At 35.9% G+C, this 20,597-nt stretch overlaps 2 protein-coding genes across 2 annotated transcripts in view; one reads left to right on the forward strand and one right to left on the reverse strand.

Annotated features, from left to right (window-relative positions):
• Positions 1-17,514, reverse strand: part of LOC135079983 (stearoyl-CoA desaturase-like) — a 49,019-nt gene extending 31,505 nt beyond the window's left edge. Inside the window, exon 1 of the mRNA XM_063974642.1 lies at positions 17,460-17,514. The gene's annotated coding sequence lies outside the window, so the exon portion shown is untranslated. The remainder of the gene's footprint in view (positions 1-17,459) is intronic.
• The window catches only part of LOC135079899 (uncharacterized), a 107,840-nt gene continuing 99,719 nt past the window's right edge, over positions 12,477-20,597 (forward strand). The window contains exon 1 of the mRNA XM_063974533.1: positions 12,477-12,819. The gene's annotated coding sequence lies outside the window, so the exon portion shown is untranslated. The remainder of the gene's footprint in view (positions 12,820-20,597) is intronic.

Below are 20,597 nucleotides of genomic sequence, written 5' to 3' on the forward strand. Positions count from 1 at the left end.
TTTTTACAACAGAGCTAGTACGCCCAAATTTAAATAAAAAAACATTCTAAAAAATTAACAATGTGCTATAAATAGTGAAAAAAATACATTATCATAACTTCCTAGGCACGTGTAACTTTTGTAAAAAATTTTGTGAATCCTTGGGTGAAACATTTTGTCCAGCAGTGAACGCCTTTTGGTTGAAACGAAATACTTTAATGTTAGGTATTGCCTAGTAAACCTACCATTACTTAGTTATAAAACAATTGCATAATGCAAAATATTGAGGCCAACCTGAGGTGGAATTGTGTAAAGCAATCGTAATCATTTGACAGTTCATAACGTACGATAAAGTCAGTTAAACAAAGCGTTTGACAGAATAATCGTACGTTATGAACTGTCAAATGGTTACGATTGCTTTACACAATTCCACCTCTGGTTCGTCACCAGATTGTCTATGTACCCACTGTACCACATGAAATGGTAGCTCCTATAACGGAAGAGGGAGTCATTGGATTATGCTTAATCTATACTTACTAATATTATAAAGCTGAAGAGTTTGTTTGGTTGAACGTAATAATCTCAGGAACTTCTGATTCGATTTGAAATTATTTTTGTGTTGGATACAATAATATACCATCACCCTATATCTAATAGGGGCGGAGCAGTATGTTACAAAAACGGGAAATTTTATTTAAACTATTTTCATGGGTACGAAGTCGCGGGAACAGTTATTGATTAATACACGTAAGAGCACGATCGATATACTGTCTTTGGCTGACTTATGAACCCTTACAATTCCAAAGAATATTTTATAGTGTCTATTAAATCTAACTTTATTAGTTGCATGTACGATTGAGGTTTGAAGTTTGACCATTATTGCTTGTTTTCAGTACACGGTAAGTACATATACGTAGAAAATTCGGTAATTTTTGGTTGAAATCTTTCTGATTTTCAACTCATAATTTTTGAAGATTTGCCACATTTAAGCCGAACGTCCACCGCCGGCTCAACTAAGTTGGTTTAGCTTAGCTCGCATTGTTGAGCCAGTTTTTCATACATGTGCGTCCACCGCAAACTATGCCAGCTAAGCTACGTGAAATGCCCCAGCTAAGTGGAACTAACTTAGCTCGGTTAACTCGACGTTCTAGCACAAACTGACCATCACTAACGTTGTTTTAGCTTATTTATTGGTGGACGGACAACGTAGTTCTAGTTTAGCTTAGCTTAGTTCACTGAGTTTAGTTTTCATTTAGTTCAAGCCGGCGGTGGACGTGGACAGCTTTAAGCTGTGCAGCCCGCGTGCGTGATGGCGATGGCGATCAGTAGAACAATTCACGTATTTTGAAACAGTCAAAATGTCGTTGACATTTCGGAGTCGTCCTATTGAAAAACAGTCTAATCAAAATTCACGTGTCATTTCAATAGTAGCCACCATTCTTATAACCACATAAGTAACCATTACTCGATAGGATCGCAACTCAGCGAATTGTCATTTTTGACGTTTTCACTGGCATCCTTCAAAATAGGCAAAAGCCAGCGGGACAGTCCATCCCAAAAAAAAAGGTAAATAGGTGAATACCGCGGAGGCAACGAATACGCTTAAAGGCCTATTCAAACCTGAGCGATATTCGCTGCCGCTGTGGGTAGAGGTACATACCGCGCGGGTTTAGCTCAGGTATTTAGTATCAAGTATCGCGGCTAGAGCGACCTGAGCGATATTCGCTGCCGCTGTGGGTAGAAGGTACATACCGCGCGGGTTTCGTTCAGGTATTTAGTATGAAGTACCGCGGCTAGAACGACCTGAGCTTAGGTATGAACAGTAATATTACCGCATATCCACTGGGTTTTCTCTGCCGCAGACGGTAGCGAATACCGCTTAGGTCTGAATAGTCCATAAAACCGAAATCGAAACAAAATCGGGCGACTAACACGTGAATACGAAAAGTGACAAATCGCTTACATGTCGTTGAAGTTTTGTTACTTTCAGTAATTCGCTAACTGACGTCGTTGTTGAATTAGTAGCGATGAGTTCGACGCGTCCTGTCATGAACCTACAAAATCAAAAAAGCAGGAAGTTTTATGTTATGTTCGTTAACACGTTGAGTGCGAAACCAGGTCTATAGACCTTGTGTACGTCTCGCTTACCGTGCGGCTAAGAAAATTATAGTCTTCCTTGTCGTGCGAAAGGCATAACTTCAATTGGGTCTGGTGTAGGAAAGTGATGAATATATATCTATGATGTATTCTTAAAATAGAATCCAATGATGTATCTACCTTAATACCAGGTTTTTAGACCTGGTACCGCACGGAAGTAATAAAATGTCTTCACAATGCGAAACCAGGTCGAAGCACCTTGTACCCTGCGCACCTGGTACCGCACCCCACGCTAGCTTCGTGCAGCCAGTGTTGCCTCGCATTCGTAACGCACATGTCGACATGGCGTCAAGAGAAACAAACAAAATCAAAACTGCAAATTGATTATAATTTAATTTGCTACACGATTTATTGCTAATTTAAATAATGTTTTTCGTGACAAACATTGGAAGTTGTAACTAAATGTTATTAAATAATATGTTTTCTTTAAATATAGCTTATTTAAGTATTTATGCACGTATGTCTTATTTGTAAAATATTTAGACTAAATTATTAAAACATCTTTGTTTGTTACTTTTTAAAATTTTTATTAAAACTTAATTTAAACTATCGATATTTGTATTTCACATCCCTAGAATACCCACCAGACTTCCTTACTTCAGTGCGGCACAGGGTGCATAAGCCTTGTATTTTGAATATAGCTATAATTTTTATACTAAACAAGTTATTCACGAACGCCTTCAGGTGTATGTCAATAAATGCATTATTATTAATATTCAAAGAAAAAAAACACAATATCTATTAACATGAAGCCAAAAATAAAATTAATATATCTTAAATATTACAAGGTCTTTAAGCCTTGTGCCGCCACAATGTAAGTTTTAATACCAGGTTTACTGACCTTGTACCGAAGGAATGGAAAGTATTAGAAAGTTACTGCCGCAGCAAAGGTGTTAAATATGTATTTACTTAAAATGTATACGAGTAAATTCCAAAACTGTTCAAATAGAGTTTTTCGTCCGTAAACTTTTTTTTTTTAAACTATGAATGAATAGTCATTATATTAGACGTCAATTGCTTGTTTTTCCTGAAATGTTAAGGCAATGACATAGATTTTTTGTTTTTTTTTTTTGGGTATCGCGTCATCACGTAACAGACAGTAGGGTTATTATTATACAGTTATTATTATATGTTAGGTAACTGGTATATACAGCCGACACAGTGTGTCTATGTTAACATTATTATGCATATAAATAAATAGTATGGCGAAGTCAGAAATTAGAAATAATATTTAAAAAAAAAAACATACAAATCTGATCCTGCTTCAGACGCAGAGGTCCCAAGTTCGATTCCCAGTGGGGGCCGATTTTTCTGTTCGTTTGGTTGGTGGTAGGGCTTGTTCTAAGTCAGCCTGGCTAGCTACCACCATCTTACCTAAGTCTGTCGCAGCATTGTTGTGTTCCGGCAGTTAGAGGTAAGATAGCCAGTTCCTCTGTGGTTGAGGATTCCGGGTGAAGCTCGCTTCCACCTTCGGTCTGATCATCACTTACCATCAGGTGAGATACAGGCCAAGAGCTTCCTCGTTGTGGAAAATAAAATGATAAGGTAAGCCTAAGATGCACCACCTTAACTTTAATCGTAACTGTAATTTTAGAATATTTCAAATCGGTCTATTAGTTTTGGAGCTTATTCAACGAACATCAATCAAATCTTTCCTCTAAAATATTTGTGTAGAAAAAACACAAACTGCCTGTGATTGCCGTATACATTATACCTAAATAATAAATAATAATAACCTATGCATGCATGTATAATCATCATGCTAAGCATCGACAGGATAATTATTTTAACAAGCCATTGTTCTGGAATTAACTTACTGGAAACTTATTTTGCCTAAATGCCTAAACAAGCTGATTGCCTATGTTTATGCCGATATTCGTTTATAAATGATTCAAAATTTAAAAAAAGGCTTATTCCCAAAGGTCCACGACTCTATTATTCTTCTTTTCCCACCGGGTCCATGAATTTGAAAATTATTTTTGATTTCGTGGACCCGTTGGGAATCAAAGTATGAACTTACATTTTTTGAGTTGCGTACCTGGCAGCCAAAATATTGTTTTAAACTTTCATGGTCACTAACATAATTATTAATACTGACGGGATTGCTACCATGTACCTTAAGGTACATAAATAAATTAAATTTAATTAATTAAGTAAATAATTAGGCAGCCAAAATGCCATAACGGGACTATTCCCACCTCTCGTTCCCATCACGGCAACTCCTGTACCTATAGTCAGGAACTACAGCTTGACCGCCAAGTTACACTGTCATTAGACCCGCAACGAAATTAATCAGAACATAGAAGGCGTTCGAAGTTAGGCTGGTGTTAGAATCGCGCTGACCGCTCGCTGATCGTCGGCGCTGACAAATCAAAATGTATGTAAATAAAGGGAACGTTCCTGAGTGACGCTGATCACTCGGCGCCGACGCTCCATATATTTCAGCTGTCAGCGTAGGAGGAAATCAAGCCTAAAACCAGCCCGGATGACAGGTGAGGGTTAAGTCAAATTTGATAAGTATACAACAACGCGCAGGTAAAAGAGAAAATAAATGAATAAGTAATTTTGCTAACTTTTGGTCTTTTTTTTAATTCGCAATTGAATAGAAAAAAGTGTTGTTTACAAGCAATGTCAAAACAGTTTTTTATGAACCCATGCCAATAGGTAGTACCTAACTATTAAGCAATCAGTTTTATAATTTTAAATAAAATAAATAAATAAAGTTCTTTATTGCTTCTACAACTTACTTAGCTAGTTACATAATGTTGATTGATAATTACACAATAAGTTAATATATAAATATACAAAAGAAACATAATTTGGACACCGTTAGACCTAAACAAAAACGACCCGTAAAAAATCAAGTGAAGGTTTTACAGCCCAAATAAAAGGGAAAACATTACAAAATACATTTACAGTACTAAACGAGTATTGGAAACCTGTATTTCAGCTGCAAAACGAAGTTGGTATTTAAATTGGACTGGTATGTTAGTACACAGTAATATTATACGATGTATTATGTGCCATAAATGAATAAATACAAAAAAAAGTTAGATAAGCAGTACTGGGTGGGCAGTATTAACTGAAACTGAAAATTAATATAAGTACTTAATCAAGTTTAAAAAATATGTTGGTATGTACGTATAGGATACTTATTTTAAGCAGTACCTATTTATTTTTCTTTTCTGCCGAATAAACAATTTGGTGACAGTGCAATAGTTTTATAGGTAGGTAAACATATTATTTTTCAGAAAATGCGCCATCTATGTTTTATTCGAGAAATCGCATTGCAAAGGTTTCATGATTTTCATTTCGTGTAGGTACTACCTTTGGTTGTTTTGGCACAGAATAATAATAAGTACTACGTACAGAAGTTTTACTTCGCGAAGGTATTTAAAAAAATGTATGCTCAATGTCATTAACAATATGGTGTAATTTAGCTTGTCTCAAGAGTCAAGCAAGTTTGTCAGAAGTTTTGTTGACAAACGTCAGTGATCGGTACTGCGCCGAAGCTATAGGGCTGACTTCGGTAAAATGATGTGACGTGAGGTGCCAATCTGCAGAAAATGGCGGAGGAAATACATGATTTAGCATGAATTATCATGAATAATATTAACTACTTATTTACCTCTCAGTGTCTTCAGGCAACTTAAAAAAGTACATTCTGTGATTTTATTATTATTTAGGCAGTTAAATACTGCACAGTATTTAGTACACCATTTTCTTTATTTTTTTCCATCATACACAAGAATACGCGTGCGTGAGTCAATGTTCGCTCGTATGTGAGGCCTTGTCGAATAGTACTCTTGTAGGGGGCAATCGTGCGTGTTTTGTTTTCGATGTAAACTCGCGGAGATGAACAGGCCTGGTTTTGGTAACACTTCTGTAGATGGTGTCTTGACGTCATTTGTTTGTTTTTTTTTTTAATTAAAGTTATTGTCTTGATTTCAAGAAGACTAGTTGTTCCCGCGACTTTGTACGTCGTATGGCTAGTTTTTCAAAATAGGACTTCAGTATTCGCAATTACATAGTTTTACTGATGAAAAATTAACTTATTTATATCTATTTACGAGTAAATGTATTATTTAAATGACGGAAAGATACCAAATAATTTGTTTTAAGGTATAATGATTCATAATCATGTAAAACTTCTAGAAGTCTAATTTTTGACATAATAATGATGACATAATAAGGATTAAGTTTAAAAAAGTTATCACACATAAGTGCTTGTTCAATGTTCACGGAAAAATATGCTTTGAAAACACCTGGTCTACAGAGAGGCAGGTATTTCATTTATTCCCCCATTTTCCTTGGATACTTTCCAGACACAGGGTTGACACATCTTAATAAATATTTTAAGCACATAAAAGCTTGTGAAAAGTCCTGTCCGTTCCGAGCTTTTTGAATGAATATGGAAAAAAAAACAAGAAACACACGTATAAATTCCAACAGGTTAGCCTGCACAAGTTTATGTCTTTATACCTTTATGGTCTTTTAGGCCCAGAACAGACGGTGAAACGCCACTGCAACGAAACTGCAACTGCTAGTTACTTTTGAGTTGCATCTAAGTTTCTGCCATAGCGTCCGTTGAGAGACCACACATGACGCGACCAGTTTGAAACTTTCCGTTTCAGTTTTATTCATCAGAATCATCACAAAGTTGCAGTTGCGTTTCACCAGTTTTGAGCTACTGTAAGGCCCAGAACAGATTCTGGGCCTTACAGTAGCTCAAAACTGGTTTCAGTTTCAAGCACAGATGGATTTTTTGACTGGTTGAATTTCAGTCTAAAACTAATTACAGGTGTGGTGACGGCAGAGTACCTATAATACATTTGTCACCAACCCCTAAGTACCCTTCCCGCGGGTGTCGTAAGAGGCGACTAAGGCCCGGTTTTTTATTCTTAGTTAAAATAAGTAATTGTTACATTTTTACTAATGGTTAAATATTAAAAAAATGTAAACAAATAGTTAAATTTACGTAAAAGTCAAGCTAACTATTGTTCGAAAAACATTTTTTTCTGATATTTATAGATGACCCACGCTGTGGGTCTAGACAAAGTGCAAATTATAATCGCAAACCAGTCGAAAAGTGGTCGAAAAGCCCCTTTTTTGTATGGAGTTTTGACGGATTCGATTTTCGATTCGATCAAAAAGTGCGTTTTGTCTAGGGGGGCTGAACTGTCCCGCCAAACTCAATGACAGGGGGGCGCTACCATCGTTCAACTTTATGGTTTCCAACATGGCAAAAATCGGAACCAGCGATTCGGTATTGACGGTGGCGCCCCGCTGTCAATGTCATCGATAGGACAGTTCAGTATTTTGGAACTATAACCACTTGTCATTTGACATCTGTCAAATTTGACCATTAGTTATTTTAACTACGAATCAAAAAACCGGACCTTAGGGACTAGGGACTACACATTAAACAGAGAATGGGTAGCAGCGATCTCTGATTAACATTAATCTTTTAAACTGTGATCGCTAATCCGTCTGCCAGGTGTGGAGATTATGGCAAAACCCTCTACTAAAATGGAGGCTCATAGTCCAGCAGTGGGCTGTAAAGGGCTGTTGATGATGATGATGGCGACTAATCACAGGACAGAATCTGTGACGGAGAAAAAATGAGAAAATAAAGAAAAAATTTTTTTACTATTTTTTAAACACAAATGAGGTTTCAAGCGTTTTTTTCTAATGTGGACCTTAAGTAGCAGCCCTATAGACCCCTGGAGCCCAATTGATAAGAGCGTAATCTTGAGCAAGCGATCTTCTCGAATCGCTTTTGTGCTTCGCTTCTTTCAATGCGAAGCTTCGGTCTTTATTGCTTCGAAGATTTCGAAGTAAATGAGCAAATTGCCTGTACTGAGTACCTAAAGACTTTGCTGTGATACGAATCGGCTGAACCAATTTTTCAATCAATACAACGTATTTTTGTTTATACATAGTACAAAAAACAGACAATCATCATTAAGTAATGTAGAATAGTTACAGTTTTGCATAAACCATTTTTTTATCAAATTCAAATTTTAGCTCGTTTCGCTGTCATTTCGACTCTTTCGCCTGTATTCACAAACGATACTTGCTTAAGTGAAGCAGCAAATCGAACTCACAGCGTTGACCACTCGACCGTCAGTGGCACTACAGAGCTCTGTGATTGGTCCATGTGTCACCCTGTGCGGCGTCTACGTGCACTGTGAGACCTCATGTTTGTGAATACGGGCGTTTGACTTTTTTATAATGCGAACAGCTAAGGCCTGAAATTCGCTGTCTACTGTTTTTCTCGAGCACTATTTGACTTAGAGGACTTAGAGGCATAAAAATAACTCTAAAATAAAACTACTGAGTAATTTATACTGCGACACCAATTACATAATGCTTGTGTTTTCCCGTAGTCCCATGTTTCCAGCCGCACTGTTTGCTTTAACGCGCTATTGACCACATTTTGTCCTCTAACTCAAACAACTGAATGTGTGTTCTCGTAAAATACACATGCACAGTAAACAATACAAGAATAATTCAAATAACAATGCACAACGCTGCATCGATGTTGAAGTCATTTTGATTCGATTTTCCTTTGTTTTTATCGTTGATAGTATTTTATTTAGACATTGACGTTTATAACTGGTCATAAACTGAAGTGTAGATTCTTGAATCTATACAAGGACTGGGCCTTGACCAAGCAGGTACATACCTATGGTGGTCAAGCTGAAACACTATGGTAACTTGGTTGTATGTGTGTTGTCCAACCAAAAACATATTCGTGCAAAATGTTGCCATAACGACACAAAAGACTATGAACTATGTAAACTCTAGCATAATAAGTTCTTATAATGCTCTTATTGTAATGAATTTTTTTTTTTCAAAAAGCTTCAAAAGCTTCAAAGCTTCAATAATATGGTTCGATCGACTTCGAATGCGAATAAATCATCATCATCATCATCATCTCATTTAATACCACCAAGCTAACTCTACACACCCTAACTCTACGAGCGGTAAGTTCTCAAACTCTACACCTTACTCAAAATAATGTGGTTTAAGGGTTCAGAAAACCATGAAGTGCTATGAGAAAAAGTTGTAGTGTCTTTGCGTTCCTTTTAGCTCGTTTTGGCAGTAAATCTATCACTGGATAAAAAATCTCCTAATATACGATTAAATCCGAAAAATCGAATCTAACGAAATCCATTACAGTGCAGGTATGTACCATCCTAGACTGCATCTCACTTAACATCCAGTTGAGATTGCGGTCAAATATCACCTACCTTGTTCTGCATAAAAATAAAGACTCCATGGTGAAAGACGGTTTTGGCACGTCATAAAAAGTATCTCAATCGACTTATGGTGTAGGATCCCCATAATATCAAACTCGCGTTGCAATGACAGGTCAAGTTAACACATTCTTACAAATTTTGAAAATTATAAATACAAACTTGAAAAAATCCAACTGCCTAAGGTGGGAATTGAACCCAAATGGAAGGTCGTGGGTTCAATTCCCGCCTTAGGCAGTTCGATTTTTTCAACTTATTTATAATTTTCAAAATTAGTTTGAGATGCGACTCTTAACGATAAAAATTAAATAACTACATTCTTACAAATTTGCAATAAGATCGATTTTGCAATTGTATAGTCTAATATGCTGTCGTTTAAGTCAGCTGGCTCAGTTCTTACGACACGACTCCCGGCGGAGGATCGTTAACTCCACAATTGATGGATCGAAGATCGGAATAGATGTAATTACCGACGTAAATTACTTTGATTGATACTGCCGACAGGGCCGGAGTAAGGTATTGGGGGCGGTGGTGATATTCTTCGAGTTTCAGTAATAGGAAGGTGATATAAAGGTTAAACTCTACGAAAATTCATACATCTATGATTTTTTCTTGTTGTTGATGGTCTCCTTTTTAATAAAAAAAAAAACCGATGTAGGCAAAAATCAAAATGACTGTCAAGTCCTTCCGGTCATTTAAATATTGCCTGAACTGACAGACTATATTTACTTCTTCTACGATTAAATGGCCAATTAAATGGCATAGGACTGATAAATAAAACACTAAAAGTAAAGGATTTTCTTCCATATTAGGTACGACAATCTTCTGTTTGTCGATTAGCACAACTTTACGGATCCTGTTTTATGCATTCTATGGTAATATCATATGTGCAGGAATTTTTAGGCCAGAGTACAACTTGGTAAAAGTAAATCAAGTTTCTTTCGCCTCTTCTTCTTAGCACAAGATGATATGTTATTCCGAAGTGGTTTCAATGCAAGGTATATGTGTCTTGAAAGGGGCCTACATGTTAAGTATGTAGATTTAGATTTTTTAAATGAAAAACAAGACAGGTACCTATTTGACCGCAATCGCACCTGGTGATGTGAGATGCAGTCTAGGATGGTACATCTGCCCTGTGCTAATTCACTTTTGCCTTTAAAATTCTTATCTTTCATGAGCCCTTGATACGGGCCTGCTTTACAGTAAACAAATAAGGAACACGTGAATCGTCCGCGGCATATGATGCGGTTTCCACGCTACAACTAGTACTACTGAAAATACTGCTGTAAATATTTTACGAAAATGTAACGGGGTTAGTACGATAACCCGTGGAAATTAGAAAATTGAAAATCTAGGCTATGAAAATAATAGAATGAAGTGACTCATGGCTTACACAGCTACAGCTACTTATGGGTGTAAATAATTTGAGATTAAAGTATGATAAAACGCGCTAGATAGTGGCCAAGGCTGGGTTGCACCATCTTAGTTTAACTTTGTCAAAAATCTGTCAAACTCCATAAAAAAACACCGGTTATAGTCATAGTTACGGTTAAAGTTAGGTGGTGTAGCTCCGCTTAAGTGGATTAGGTTTAAAGAACATTTATTTCTCATTCAAAACCTTACAGTCACTTACATGAGAAATTAACAAATTTTATGTAGGTAGATAATTTACAAGTTCTCCAATAGCCAGAACAAGCAGATGTACTTCTGCGGGAACGTCCTAAACAACCTATACTTACGTGAACTTTGTTGTACATACGTATAAACACTCATTACTTTTTGTGCACAAGTTCTCTTGGGTTACGGGTTATATTTCTGATAGAATTAAATTAAAAAATAGTTTTTAAATTGATTTGTTTAAAAAGATCAACGCCGCCATATCGTTTGCGTGTTGGCATGAGTTGAACAAAATAAAATATTGAACCCGATCGGGAATTGAATCATCGGTCTGCGCTATTAAAAAATAGAAGAGATGATAAAAAATACATACCTAATATAAAAATCCTACAGATAGGTACGTACACCGCCATTATCATTGTAATAAAAAATAAAATGAATTCGCTATTTAAGTCTCTACAAAGGATCCAATAAAAGAAATCTATTAAAAATGCACACCAATATGAAGACCCGAGAAATATTACTATGAAAATTGAAGTCTTCAGTCCGATTGAGGTCATGAATACTTGATTGATATGAATAAGTAACTTAATCAATTTTCCGTAGACAATATTTCGAATGAAACGATATTATCCGTTTCGATGTTTCGAATGAAACGATAAGTATTACCTATTATTGAAAAGAAATGTAATAGCTAAGATTTTATTCTGCATTGATAGTTAGTAGGTAGAGCCACTCGAATTATAAAATTCAAATGTTTTAAATCACTAATCAAGGCATATTAATAAGTGCCAAATAAATAAAATATTAACTATCATAGGTACTTAAATAAAACATAGAAAGTGAAAATTCAGGTTGGAATCTGGGTAAATTCTGATAAAAAAGACTCTTGTTGTACCATGATTATGTTACTTCGATAACCATAGACAAAAATGTCATTGACTTAAATTTTTTACTGGTTCTATCCCAACTAATATTATAAATGCGAAAGTAACTCTGTCTGTCTGTCTGTCTGTCTGTCTGTCTGTCTGTCTGTCTGTCTGTCTGTTACGCTTTCCCGCTTAAACCTCGCAACCGATTTTGATGAAATTTGGCATAGAGATAGTTTGAGTCCCGGGAAAGAACATAGGATAGTTTTTATCCCGGTTTTTGAAACAGGGACGCGCGCGATAAAGTTTTTCTGTGACAGACAAAATTCCACGCGGGCGAAGCCGCGGGCGGAAAGCTAGTTTTATAATAAAAACAAATAATTATATCTAATAAATGTACCTACCATAGTCTAAAGAGCAACGGCAGCTATCACCATTAGCCTGAAAGAGCATTACGAAAGTAGGTCCATATATTTCGTCTAGATGTCTTTGCCGTTAGATTGACGGCAGGGACAGTTCCATTACGAATAAACTCGCGTACGCACGCGCGCGAATCCTCGAAATGTAACAGGTACAGCCGGAGTATGGACTTGAGCAGACCCTCCTCACTCAGTCGCGAAACGACAGGAGCGCCGCGCAAGCGTGCTGGCCGTCAATAAAACCAAGCAGCCACAAAAAAACTATAAAAAAACAAAATTAAAACATAAACTCATTTGTGATTTCAAAAATGGAACGCTGTTCGAAATTCTATTCCAAATTCAAATTACTTAACCTATTCTACGAGTGTGCAAGTTGTAAATCCTAAGTGGGCATGTATTGACTTTTTGTGTTTTGTTTTGTGATAATTCTGATAACGGTGATGACAAGTGGATATGGGTGTGATAATAATGTTCACTGTTTATGGGATTGGATTGCTCAATGTGGCAGAGTCGATGGTAAGTGATGTCGGATTTGACAGGGATGGAGCCATTGACCGATCGTATCAACATGCATGCGTGAAAATTTAATCTGGCGAATTCGCTGCGGACGGCGGGTATTCCAAATTTGATTTGCGAAAAAAAACGATGTTTTGTTTTTATATTGTTACTGGCAATCAATATTTTATTTGTGGCATCTTTATGGTTTTTCTTTGGAAGTTTTACAAGCTTTTACCCTCCGACGAGGGGTAAAGAATAAAACGTGGAAACATTATACTTTTATGAAATTTATCCTCCCAGAAGAGGGAGGATAAACCTTTGACATGATTTTAAACTTTTTACTGCATAGATAAGAAAAATAATTATGTGGCAAGCACTGGTGCATCGTCATACATTATTTATGGCGGAATGCAATGGTCTGGTAGCATGGCATTGGGAATTTATTTTGCGGTCAGGGAATTATTAAAATTTATTTTCTACTTCAAGTCATCAACTGAGCCACAAACTTGGTGTCAGATTTTACAAGCTTCTAAAGGAATCTAAACATGTTATAATCAGATTGAAATGGCTCTACATGTCCTCTGAAGTACGGTAGGTACCAAAATAGAATGCATATCACACAAGAAAAGAAAAATGTAATGAAAAGGTACTAAATTGTCTAAGTCAAGATAAAATTTTCAGGCAATCCTAGTATCTACTCACAGGCCACGAAATGTGCTGAAATGAATCCCCCAAGATACATTTCCTTGTAGTTGCCATGAAGTACTTTGACCTTAGTCCCATATCCATTAAAGTTTGTCCCATGTCCAACACTGTTTATGGCCTACCCCAAAGGGTAGAACATAAAGCCATAACTGAACCTAAAACTACCGAAAATGCAACTATACAAAGTATTATAAGTAAACTTGAATATCGTGTTCCAGATTAATAGGATAAAACAATGTAACATCGATTTAAATTCGAGATTACTGTCGCTTTGATATGGTTCCAAATTGGACAACATTACGTAATTATCTAAAAAAACGTCCTTTTAAAAAACTTTTACCTACAGTTAGTTTTTTTTTTTCATAAAATATGAAACAGAATTCGTACATCACGTAAACATATTTTTGGCCAGTAGCAATTAGGGGCCATTAAAACGTCAACTCCGACTTTTTAATATCCCTAAAATGATAGATTCACCGACACTGGCCAGTAAGAAAACAAAAATGACAGTGCAAACGAAAAACAACGCACTTGAATTCAAAATTAACGAAAAATAAAGCATTCATTCATTAATAGTGACCGAGTTTCTTGCGCTGCTTCTTCTCTGCACTGGCCCATTTATTGTCCCGAAGCAGTGGTAGGGTTAATACTGGGACGTGTACTGTAAAAGTGATTTTTAAAAGCCTATTTGCAAAAATAAATGTGTTTTATGAGTTTTTTTTATTCTTAGTTCAAAATTAGAATTTAATTGACTAAAGACCATTGAGGTTGTATTTCTTGCGCATTTAAACGACAGATTAAAACTTTTTTCTTTCTTGTTTTTTAAAAACGCTCCGTAATCTCAAGAATCATGATATACCTACATAACACAATAATGCGCCGCTTTGTGCTCGGATAAGCCCCGACGAAAATATCTCATCAGGGAATAGATATGAATAATGAATGGAATGCTTATCGTCTTAGGAATTTCTTTTCTTGTTAATAAGTATGGTAATACGGATTACTTTTTGAATTTTGTTGCTCCATGTGTTTGTGAACATGCACCGGATTACTCTAAATGCACTTCAATGCATACAGATTTGAAACGAGATTCCAATAATATGCTAGTTACCGGAAAAAATATTAATGAATAAACAAAAAACCTAACTGAGTAAACTGAAAACCTTATGTTGCAGTCGGGTAAAAATTAAGAGATGGCCCTATATTGTATATTAAATGTCTATTAGACTGATTTATTTCGCATTTACTTATCTAAATCTATCTATCTATATGTATAAATAAAAATGAATTGCTGTTCGTTAGTCTGATTAAAACTCGAGAACGGCTGGGCCGATTGAGCTGATTTTGGTTTTAAAATGTTTGTCGTAGTCCAGGGTAAGTCTAAACGGTGAGCAAATAAGGAAAAATTGCGATGGCCTATTTATTGCCTTTAAGGCGGAACAGAGTTCGCCGGGTCAGCTCTACATAAGCTAATGTAAACAGTTCAGTTTGTAAATTAAATCCTTACATAATTTGTTCTATTTGACAATAGAACAGCCGGATTTACGATTTCCTACAAAATAATAAATGATATTATTTCTTTTCGGACAAAAGGATTGATGACAAATTGACAACCCTGCAACGTTCGTACCAAATTGGTAACAAATATTCCATGTTTTTGTCCCAATAGAAAATAACTCCATCTGCAGCATCTTATATGAAATCTTATCTTATGTTATAGTTCGTAATAGAATATCTTCTTCTTCTTCTTCTTCTTTTCAGCCAAATGACGTCCACTGCTGGACAAAGGCCTCCCCCAAGGTTTTCCACAATGAACGGTCCTGCGCTGCCCGCATCCAGGCTCTTCCCGCGAATAGAATATACTTCTTTGCAACTCTACCTAACTCAGGCTGGGTTGCACCATGTTACTTTAACTTTACCAAACGTCAAAAATCTGACAAACTCAATACAAAAAACACCGGTTATCGTCAAAGTTAGGGTCAATGTTAAGTGGTGCAACTCAGCCTTATTCTTCTAACGTCTTTACTGATTAAAATTGTAGGTAAGTATTTGTCTAACAATAATAATCAAAAGTTGATATCTATCACATAGTTTTCTCTGTTTATAATCATAAATGATTCGATATGTAGACAGACAAAACACTGTGATTTACTTATGTCTATTTACCTCTAACAAGAATTAGTTAATAATGATGATGTCACAAACATGATCTCAAGTCTGTTCCGTACCCGTTTGACTTTGATGTCATTTAACTACCCCTCTCCTTACCCTATCCTGCCTATAAGGTAGCTATGTACCTATGAGAACAAATCGATCCCCCAACTTGCAGAACTGAATAAGATATTCGAGGGTAGCGTCTGTGCGTTCCTATTTTCGTGGGGTATTACGCATTTGATATATTGTAAAGAGCAGAAAAACTGCAGATTTGCCCTGTTGTGTCCTAGATAATAATTATATTTTCTATTTTTTGATGGTAAACATTTTATTTTTTGAAAAAATTTCACGGTGCAGAGACAATATTGTTAAAAAAAGACAATTCTTATGGTACTTACAAAAAACGGGTTTTAATCTGCGAGAGCAATGAAATGGTAAAATAAGTTCTTATTTCAAATTATGTTTTAAATTCTAAAAAATTGAACTACAGGGTCTATTGTTTTTGTACTTTTTAATGGCTTCATTATCGCCAGTCAAGTAATGTGACATTTTGCAGTTCCCGCGCTATTTGACAGTTGTTTTTATAAAGCAGAAAATGCAAAGACATTCGTAACATAGAGCCAGCAAAAAATTCCATTCCGAAAACCAAAATACTCGTCAACATTCCGACGTGCCAACCTAACTGAGTGGAATTAAAGTTGGAATACCAACCTGATAACACGAGAACGAGACCCGCATAAACCTGTTTAAACCGCTTTGCCCTGGCTAATGCCATAAAAGGATTAGTGGTTAATAGCCATCAGTGGCTTCTCAGAGTAATGAAAATGGGAATTTTGCAATACTTGTTTAATTAGATTTATGATTTAGGCGTCTGGCGAAGGTGGCGGAATTATACGGGTTGTTTGGGTCGTGGCTTAAGTTAATGTTGTTTTGAGAAGGTATAATTTCACCGCCGCTCGACTATTGTGGTGAGCCCACTCGTAACACAAGCTTATTTAGCTTAACACGAGGGGCTAATGGGACTATTAGTAATTTGGGCAATACAAATTGGTAATAATCTTTAAAAAAAAAAAAAAAAAAAAAAAAAAAAAAAAAAAAAAAAAAATTCATTTGCAACTTATCTTACTTATTACGACACTTATTTTGAGCTAAGAATGTAAGTTATGGCGTCTTTTGCCAAGCTTGAAATACGTGATATTTTTTATAGATATTTGTAATTTGTCACTTGTTCGTCATCTGAATTGACGAGCTATTTACTGATTTAAAATCAATTCATCATCATATTATTTTTACAGTAGATTAAATAACATGAACTCTACATTCTCTTTAGTAGAAATTTTGTAGCAAGACTCCGAATTTTCAGGCATAAATATTTTAGTAAATTTAAGTTTTCGTAACAATGTCAGTTTCCTTCTTATCGATTGAACACTGGAAATCTATATTCAGTGCAAGACAAATGCTTGCTCGATGGACGGACGATCTAAAATTATTGCAATAAAAACATAATCGCCATCTTTTCAGCAGGTAACTAATCTTACGTTCATTAGTTGCCCTAAAAAGGTTGAAATAAAACGTAGAGTTATTTTCTACGAAATTAGAGTTAAGTAGACCAATTTTCACCATAATATAGAACCAGCAACGGAAATTGCGTATTTGGAGAAACGTCCGTCAATAAATTACTTGGCTTAAATTTTCCTGAACTTTGGTGTGATATATTGTTAAGAGGGTTCCAATTTTCTTTTCCACCAAAAAACCAAGCTTTTAACGATTTTATTAGGTTTTGAAATTTTTTTACTTACACAGTTTTGTATACAGGCCTTCAGATGTGATGTGGTGTTCTCTTAAGACATTGACTTTATCCTGACTTGGTGGTTAGCGTATCGGTTAACAACGCTACGGGTTCGGATCCTGCTGGCAGCAATAATGTTACTGTGATGAAATTAAATACAAAACAGACTTCCTCTCAGATTGTAATCTTTTGGGCTAATAACTAACTGATAATTTTAATTAAATAAATATATGTATATAAATAAATATCCTTGGACATTTTACACTATGCTTCTAGTCCCAAACTAAGCAAAGCTTGTACTATGGGTTAGGTACTAGACAACGGATATATACTAGAGATGAAACGGATATCCGGTAACTATCCGGTAGGCCGGATATCCGGCCTAAATTTACTATCCGGCCGGATACCGGATAGTAACTCACTATCCGGCCGGATACCGGATATTAAAAAACTACGACAATTTCCTTTTAATAAAATGAAATACATTAATCTTTGAGGTAAATATAAATAAAATGGCTTTCAATAATGGCGGCTTTTATTTAAAGTCCAAAAAGTTACAAAAAAGCCATATTAAGACCTTTCAAAAAATTAATTTCTTTTTCTGGGCTATTCACTCTAATGACGAATAGGTACATAAATAGTAAATATTGCCAAATAAAAAAGCGATCTTTTTTCACTGATGGTCTGATGACATGATGCATGCATGCAGTTCAGTCAGATTACGTAACAAGTAAACTAATTTAATTTTCGCTATTCAATCACACACTCACGATAGCAACCGAAATCGCCCGAATTGATCTGCCCCCTAGACAAGTGGCAAAATCTGACATTCTATTCGGACGGATTCGATTTTCGAAAAGTGTGACTAGTCTAGTCTACTAATATACCCACTGATCGCGTTCGAAGCACCTATGCGGCCCTAAACTCGTCACGACATGCAACAAGACAATGGGCCAACTATCCGGCCGCCGGATATCCGGCTATCCGGCCTAGCAGCTGGCCGGATATCCGGTATCCGGTATCCGGCCAAACCACTATCCGTTTCATCTCTAATATATACATACATAAGAGATGTATAGCTTTCCGATTTTCTGAAAAATATTATTGGCAGGTAGTTGCTAATTGTTCATAAGCCCCTTAATTGATATTTATTGTCCGTGGTGCATAATCTTATCTTAAAGGTTGTTTGTCACCTGTCATCCGCTTTGCAATGGAGGGAAGTCGAACCTTAATTTCGAACTCCTCCTATGTTCTTCTGATTAATTTCGTTGCGGGTCCAATGACAGTTTAACTTTCCCCCGGGACAAACTTGACCTTCATTGGTTGGGTTTTTGTGGCGGTCAAGCTGTAGATCCTGGCTACACAGGAGTTGCAGTGGTGGGAACGAGAGGTGGGAATAGTCCCGTATAGCTTTCCCTTTACTGTAATAACATGTAGTAAAGTCTACAGCACATCAAACTAAATTCTGTGGCACCTTATGCAACTGTGTTAAGTGTTATTTTGCAGCAACAATGTTTCGTCTGATTACGTCTGAATAATAAAACCATCTAGAGGCGCAAAGGGCATTATTCTAATGTTTGTTATTCCAGTACCAGTTAAACACGTAACATTGAGATAATTTAAATTTAAATTCAAAGCGAATAGCTATTGTTTTAAGTCTAAAGTAAATTCTTAAGAGAAAACATTCCTTTATGTAGGTTAAAACAATGTTAAATTAGTTACAGGATAATTGTAGTCTGATACGAATCTAAATTAATGGTACTTAATGAGCAAAAGAAAGCAGTTAACATCGGTTTTAATTATGGTTGATATATCGAGTCTTTTTTCTGAAGTCAGACATATTGGCACTTTCTGACCTGCCATAGCTACATAGATGCCTGACATGAAATTAAGGTCCTCCGAAAACTCGGAAAAATCCTTACCTATGTACGAATATAAGATTTATTTTGACACGATCAAGCTCATCCTAGACTACAATTTCCCACTATTCTCGATTTTCGTAAAAGCAAATGAAAATGTCTCTACCATTATCCACAACGAGGGAGTTTATTCTTTTCGAGAGAAATAAATACTTTCTATTCTTTCTATGCTTTTCTTTTTATGGCAAGACTTGTCCTTTGGAAAGTACAATTTCTTGCTCTGAGTGACTTCGAGAAAAGCATGATAGAAAAGGCTGTGCTTTTTTTGTTTTCTTCTTTTTTGTTTCGTGCGATTTGTTAGAAGGAGGATTCTTATAATTTTCTTTACTGTAACTATCCTATTTTAATTTTAATCCAAGTTTATGAACTTCAAGTCGTCATAGTTACCATTAGTCGGTAGTTTGATCAACATTTACTAACTTATGCGATAGTCGCTGTAAGTTGATTCAAAGACTAGTGTTGTGAGATTACAAATTATCGATAGTGACTTTAATTAAGTTTCAATCAACGGCCGCCTGGCTTAGTGATTCGCGTATAATAGTTTTGACAGCTAATCTACAAGGAGTCACAAACTTTTTTGACAGAGGACAGCACATTACAGAATCCAAATTGTTATTGCGAAATTGCCCCTATTACGATGCCTCATTCGTAGGTATATTTCGAAGTATATGTTCAATTTGTTATCCAACCGCTAAATTAGAAGCTCTTCTACGTAACTGGTTTGATTGTTAATTTCTTGATAGTCTGGGTCTTCATGCAGCCACGACCTACGTTTTTAAGGACTATTTAACTACATACTTATAACGTTACTAAAAATATCGACAAGCCTTTACCCATCACTACTCGTTTCGTCAAAGCACTCTGATGTAGCTTTAATGAAATTTGCTACAAAGCTTTTTGCGTTTCCCGCACTATTTGACGAACTGACGAGAAACATTTGCATATTGCTGTTAGTTTAATCAAGTTAATTAAATTAGGCTGACTCATCGCTGTCAATGGACTAATTGAAGTTGCTAGGCCATCTCTACGTATTGTACTAAATTACGGTGATATCCGTTCATGTAGGCTATTTTAGTGATAATCATGATTATTGGGTGTTGCTATGATGATGTTTGGCAATGGACATGGCGCACAATTTTTGTTGAAGATGCCAAAAAAAACTACAAAAAATTAGAATGAATACTGTATTTTTATTTTTTTGATATCTTTAAAAATGACTGAAATATTCA

This window comes from Ostrinia nubilalis, chromosome 2 (genome assembly GCF_963855985.1).
Source record: "Ostrinia nubilalis chromosome 2, ilOstNubi1.1, whole genome shotgun sequence".
Classification (NCBI taxonomy): Eukaryota; Metazoa; Arthropoda; class Insecta; order Lepidoptera; family Crambidae; genus Ostrinia; species Ostrinia nubilalis.